The sequence below is a fragment of the Myripristis murdjan genome, chromosome 4 (genome assembly GCF_902150065.1).
Source record: "Myripristis murdjan chromosome 4, fMyrMur1.1, whole genome shotgun sequence".
Lineage (NCBI taxonomy): Eukaryota > Metazoa > Chordata > Actinopteri > Holocentriformes > Holocentridae > Myripristis > Myripristis murdjan.
In genome coordinates this window covers 21352133-21358446 of record NC_043983.1, presented here as the reverse complement: position 1 = coordinate 21358446, position 6314 = coordinate 21352133, and the positions used below count along the sequence as shown (strand labels likewise).

Genomic DNA, 6314 nt, shown 5'->3' with positions numbered 1-6314 from the left:
TTCTGTCCACATAGAGCTTACACAGCAGTTGTAAGTAAGGAAGTTGTATTTGTTATGTTTAAAGGAAGTTTAAGTTTAAAAAGAAATATGTTAATTTTCCTTTGATGCCCTTTTTATTCAGTGTTCCCATGTAGTGCAGTCTGACCTTAGTGTGGATAGGCTCAGTAACAGCCTAGACCAGTCATGACCATATATGGAGCTATTGAGGTCCAGGATTATATTCTAACTAGTGCTGGTCATGTTGGTCAGTTCAATTCAATTCAATTCAATTCAATTCAATTCAATTCAATTTTATTTATTTATATAGCCCAGAATCACAAATTACAAATTTGTCTCAAAGGGCTTTACAGGAAAAACAACATCCTCTGTCCTTAGACCCTCACATTGGATGAGGAACAACTCCCTAAAAAAACCCTTTAACAGGGAGGAAAAATGGGAAGAAACCTCAGGGAGCAACAGAGGAGGGATCCCTCCCCAGGACAGACAGACGTGCAGTAGATGTTGTAGACACAGAAAACGAACAACAAAGATATATATGTATAATACAAAGGATGTAGTGTAAAAACAGTTGGCGGATGAGGGATGAGGATGCCAAGGGAAGCCAGATGTACTGGAGCAGCCTGGGACCTGAGCTACACAACCACCAACACCATGAAGACATGGGTCAATAATAGACAGAGCACGCACTCGGACAAACACACATCAAACATTCACACACACTCACACAGAGACAAAGGTGAAACATTAATTATCTTGAGAAGACAGATAGATAATTAGCTGCGAGAGAGAGCAATAATCTCGTCGGCAGGTGAGTGCTTGGGTTACTTCATTGGTCAGATGTTTGGGGTCCATTTGACCCCAGCAGTTTAAACTTCCACAAAATTATTATAATTAAAATTGTTACCAAAGTTTATGTGTCAGGTACTTTATGTTTCTTTGTTGACTACCTAAATAGTCCTTTAAATAAAACATAACCCCCACCCCCTCACCCCCACTTCTACATCGAGTATTCCTATTACACGACTATGGAAAAATATGCAAATCACCATAAAATCTCACTGATTGACCTAAAATTGGAAAGAAAGCTTAATTTTTGGTGTTTTAATGGCTGTATATTATTTCTAAGTACAGATTTTTGTTATTTATAACCGATGTGTACAAAGTGTGTACAGGACATTGAAAACATATCATCGTGTGAATTTCATGTTTACCCAGTAGTGCCCATTACATTAGGAAAAGTCATTAAATATGAAGCAAAAAAATGATGTTAATCATTATTTAGAGACGTTACACATTGAGTGGGTCAAATTGACCCCAAACATAATCATTTATAAGACACTTACATTTGGAAAAAAGGGTTTACATAGAAAAAAATAGGCCAAAAATAGGCTGCCTTTGATTTACCCATTTTGGAAACAAAAAGAGAGGAAAAACAACTTGACTACTCATTCGAAGGGTTAATAAGAGCCAGCTGGATTGTGACAGTCCATGTTGCACTTCACTGCACACTACATGTTCTTCTTGTGGTAAAACACAAACCACTGGCTGATGGGGGCAGTGACGTAAAAGTTATTCATTCTCTCTCTCCTTGCCCTGAAGAGTTGTGCATACCAAATGCCACATCATTCAGTTCAGCTAAATTGGAAGTCAGCAGGTTTTATTCGTTGAATGAGGTCTCAGCAGCAACTGGAAATTCTCATTAGATTGTATTACTAAAAAAAAAAAAAAAAAATGATGAGCTCCCTGCAGCAGGTGAATCCCAGGGTGAAGGGGATCAGAGTCTCGTCCCAGAGCACACTGCAGAGTGTGGCTGCCGACATCACACACCAGATCACACTGGTAAGTGTATATTTTCTACCTGTATTAATCAAGTGCAGTTAACTTTACATTCATTCAGACAATAAAAATAACTAAGTATTTTCATTTTGAATTACTATATTCTGGGACAAGAGTTTGGCTCAGAGATTTCTGGTTCACAATCCAGACCAGACAAGCCCTGGTCCATTGCCAGCACTGTGTTTTCTGCAGGGAGTACAGAAACCATTCAAGGAGGTGACTGATATCAGCTCAGGGGATCCTCACAAGGCAGGAATGAAACCCATCTCCTTTGTTCGCCAGGTTAGTTTTATGTTTGTCTTTGTGGCTTTAATTGAATTCTGTAAGTCTGGCCTATCTCATTCTATTTCCATGATGTGTGTCTGATTCAGGTTTTGGCAGTATGTCTTTACCCTGAGCTCCTGAAAAACAAAAACCTCCCACTGGATGTCAGGCTTAGGGCTGAGAGGCTTCTGGATGCCTGTGATGGAGGAGATGTTGGTATGAATATATCAAAAATGCCAAGTAGTGTAGCGATGGAGTTTCCTAATTACTGATCAGTCATTGCTTTGGCGACAGGTCATATACAGCCTCCTCTGGCATATCTTATGTCCGGCAACGCATTGCTGAGTTTATCACAAGGAGGGATGCTGGAGTGCCGTCATATCCTCAAAACATCTTTATCTGTGCTGGCTTTCAAATGACGTTGATGGTATAAATATGTGGTTTTCATGAGCATAACTCACTTATTTAAAGAATGTGTATTGCAGAATTATGAAATTTTAGCCAATTTAGGCACATTTATGTACAGTACAATACATTTTAAGTTGTGGATGTGTATTTTTTTGTTAAGATTGTTGTGAAGATGCTGTCCAGTGAGGAAGGGGAGACCCCGACAGGTGTACTGACCCCCATACCCATTCCCACACACCCTGCCCATGCTACTAGACAATGCTGGGGTGACACTGGTGCCCTACCACCTTAGAGAAGACAAGGGTTGGACTGTGGACCTGGAAGAGCTGCACCGTGCTGTGAAAACCGTTAAGGGGCACTGCAAGCCCAGAGCCATTTATATTAGCAATCCAGGAAATCCCACAGGTAAAGTCAACACACAGTAGCTTGCATATGTTTAAAATGTCCTAACACTATTCACAGTTTACTGTCTTACTAGGTCATGTGCAGGACAGAAGTTCAATAGAGGAAGTGATTCGATTTGCTGCAACAGAGGGCCTGCTCCTCTTGGTGGATGAGGTGATTACAAGCTCCACATTGAGAGTGCATCTTAGAGAGCTTTGCCCTCATCAGCTTTTTAGTCCTACTCAGATCCTCTATTCAATTTAATGCCTGCTTGTGTTCTCCAGGTGTACCAGGACAGTGTGTTTCAACAAGGAAGAAAGTTTATTTCCTATAAGAAAGTCCTGTTTGAGATGGGGCAAGAATACTCAGACAGAATGCAGTTGGCCTCTTTCCACTCTTTATCCAACGCCGTCATGGGAGAGTGAGTTTCATCATGGGTCTTGTTTAGCCATCTTAAAAAAAATATCATACTTGAGGAGAAATGGTTAATGGTTAGGTTTGCTTAGCAAAAGTACTGGTAAACCTTCCTTGTTTTAGTTCCCTTTATATTGTGGAAGTAATGTTTTGTTGGTGTGGTAAACGCTGTAAACGGTAAACCGATGGTAAATGGACTTCTCAAGGACACTGAAAGAAGCATTCATTTGGAATGTATGAATTGATTATCATCAGGAAAACAACATTTGTGCTTATTTCTATGAATCCCAATCATTTGGCTACAATGGTATGCTAATTCCTGAAAAGATTAGGCAGACATACCAGTTTGACCTGACTTCTGACGTCCTGTTTTCTCTTGGCATGCAAATTGATTCTTGTTTGGTCAGATGGCTATCTGGTTTTGAGTAACTTCATGTAAATCCACGTGTCAACACACTTGTGAGGCATTGAAATCTAGATTTTGAATACTCTATATTCTACGCCTCATCTGTAAGTGGAAATGTGAATCGAGTGACTGTATGGATGGAGGCCGAGCACAAAAACTGTGTGTCATCATAACCCCCACCGTCCTGCTGCTTTCACCTGCACCTGCTCTGATCACCTGCCTACCTAGCAATTCTCGCTCATTCTGCCACATACCTTATTAGAGTCTGTTCATTACCCCAGTACTTAAACCAGTCAGTTTCCTTTTTTTTTTTTTTTTTTTTTTTTGTGGATATATGACCCATGGCTGTTTGCTTGATTTGAGCCCTTGCCTGATGTTCTGGTACTATTCCGTGGTAATTCTGATCTCTGGTTTTGAATTCTGTAATTGGGACCTTGCTGATTTGTGACAAAGTGATACATTTCCTGATTGCAAGAGAGCACACAATAGTTAAATTAAAACTGAAAAGTTAAAAGTGAAGCCATTTCTCTTCATCAGCATGTTCTGTTCAACTTCATATCCATGAAACATTTGGCCATTTTATCGAAATCTTTTTTCCTGATATATATATAAAAAAAGATAAAATTAAACAGCCTCCTTCCTTATGGACTGATTGGTTATTTTTATATTATTGTTTTATATGCACTTAGTGTCACTCAGGAAAAGGAAAAGCTGAAACAGTGACAGCTTTCCATCTATGACCGTTATATCATCTTATGTTGTGTGCTCCAGGTGTGGTCTGAGAGCAGGATACATGGAGCTTGTGAACATGGATCCAGAGGTGATACTGGTCGTTGATAATCTGCTGTGCACTTATATCACCACCCCAGTCACAGGACAGCTTGCTTTGGAGCTCATGGTCAACCCACCCAAAGCTGGAGACCCTTCCTATGACACATACACACAGGTGAGGGAATAAGATGCCAACACATCTGCTGTATCCACATAAGCTCTCATGTGGACAGGAGAGATTTTTACATCAAAACGCTTGCACCCAGTTATAGTAACCTTCCATCCTATGGGCTATTCAGTATGGAGCTTTGTTTTGTTACTTCTTACAACCAGTCTCTTTTCTCCATCATAGGAAATTCTCTCCAGTCAGGTCATCTTGGCCCAAAATGCTCAACGGGCTTGGGAGTTCCTGAATGCTCTACCAGGGATGAGCTGTCAGCCAGCGATGGGGGGTATTTATCTCTATCCCAGGCTGCATATACCTTCTGGGATACTACAGCAGGCCAAGGTGAGCACTTTATCCATTTTACTTCCATATGACTCATGTTTTGCACAGTGTATAGCTAGAGAACCTAACATTTTTGGTACTTAATATGATACCAGGAAAGTTAGTAAGTAGGAGACCACTGTTCAAGTTAAGCACAGGTGAAGATATATTTATTGATGCCTAAACTTGTTGCCAGAGATAATAGTTACTAACAGCCTACTGCTCTCCAAATTGCTCCAATATTACTCCAGTATTCTGCCATTATGGTTGATTTGCATTATATGTGAGTACAGCACACAGCAGCTGCAGTTGTCTCTACCATAGGAACAAAGGATTTGTCTGGCTCCTGACTCTGCAGAAGTTGGCACTGATAGTCAACGTCTTCCGCCTTTTTTTTCCTTCCAGATTTTACAGGTAGAGGCAGATGTACTGTACTGTCAGTGGTTACTGGAGGAGGAAGGTGTCCTGTTGGGCAAGGAGTCAGCATGGGCCTGGCTACTGGTGACTACCATATCAGGTAAGACACATGCTTGAAATGAATTCTTCACACTTAAGTATGTATGCATTTTTAATTAACTACTGTGTGTGTGTGTGTGTGTGTGTGTGTGTATGTGTGTGTATGTGTGTGTGGTTTCCCTTTTAGACTATGTATCGTTGTTCCTCCTGGCATGCTACAAGAGGTCTTGACACACCTCAGGTCTTTCCACATGCGCCTTTTGAACAAATTTCCTCACGCTGAAAGAGAAGTCAAGGCGATCTGAAAGAAACTACTGTGTGCAAACAGCTATAGCCCCCTAGCCCCAGGGATACTCAACATTTATTGATATGGAATCTTTGAAATCAAATTTACCATACAAATAAACAGATTTGAATGTTCCAACACAAGATAATAAACTTCTTACACCACAGCTACTCTGATAAGTTCTTGATTTTGGGCTGTGGCAACAGTGAAGCCGCAAATAGTCCGCTGGAACCAGCTTCAGCAAAAGTTACTTGAATTGAAATGTATGCATCAGCTGGGGACCAAGATGCCTGTTGGATTGTGGCTAATGGTGAACTTTGGCTTTGTCTCTGTGTTAGAGTCCAACTGATATCTGTCAATACAGGATCAATATTTGGAGTAAAAAAAAAAAAAAAACAACTTCCAATAATTATTCAATAGACATTTTTAAACACATAAATACAAACATTTGTAGGGATGAATCATAAAACTTTAAGTTAGGTCAAGTTGTAGCCAACCACATTGTTAGGTTAAATGGTAAATGGACTGCATTTCTATCGCACTTTTTCTAGTCTTCTGACCACTCAAAGCGCTTTACAATGTTTTTGCCTCACATTCACCCA

The 6314-nt window shown here is 40.3% G+C and overlaps 1 pseudogene; it reads left to right on the top strand.

Annotated features, from left to right (window-relative positions):
• The first annotated feature begins 1734 nt into the window (after nt 1–1734).
• LOC115357985 (alanine aminotransferase 2-like) lies at nt 1735–5731 on the top strand (annotated as a pseudogene).
• The last annotated feature ends 583 nt before the right edge of the window (nt 5732–6314 follow it).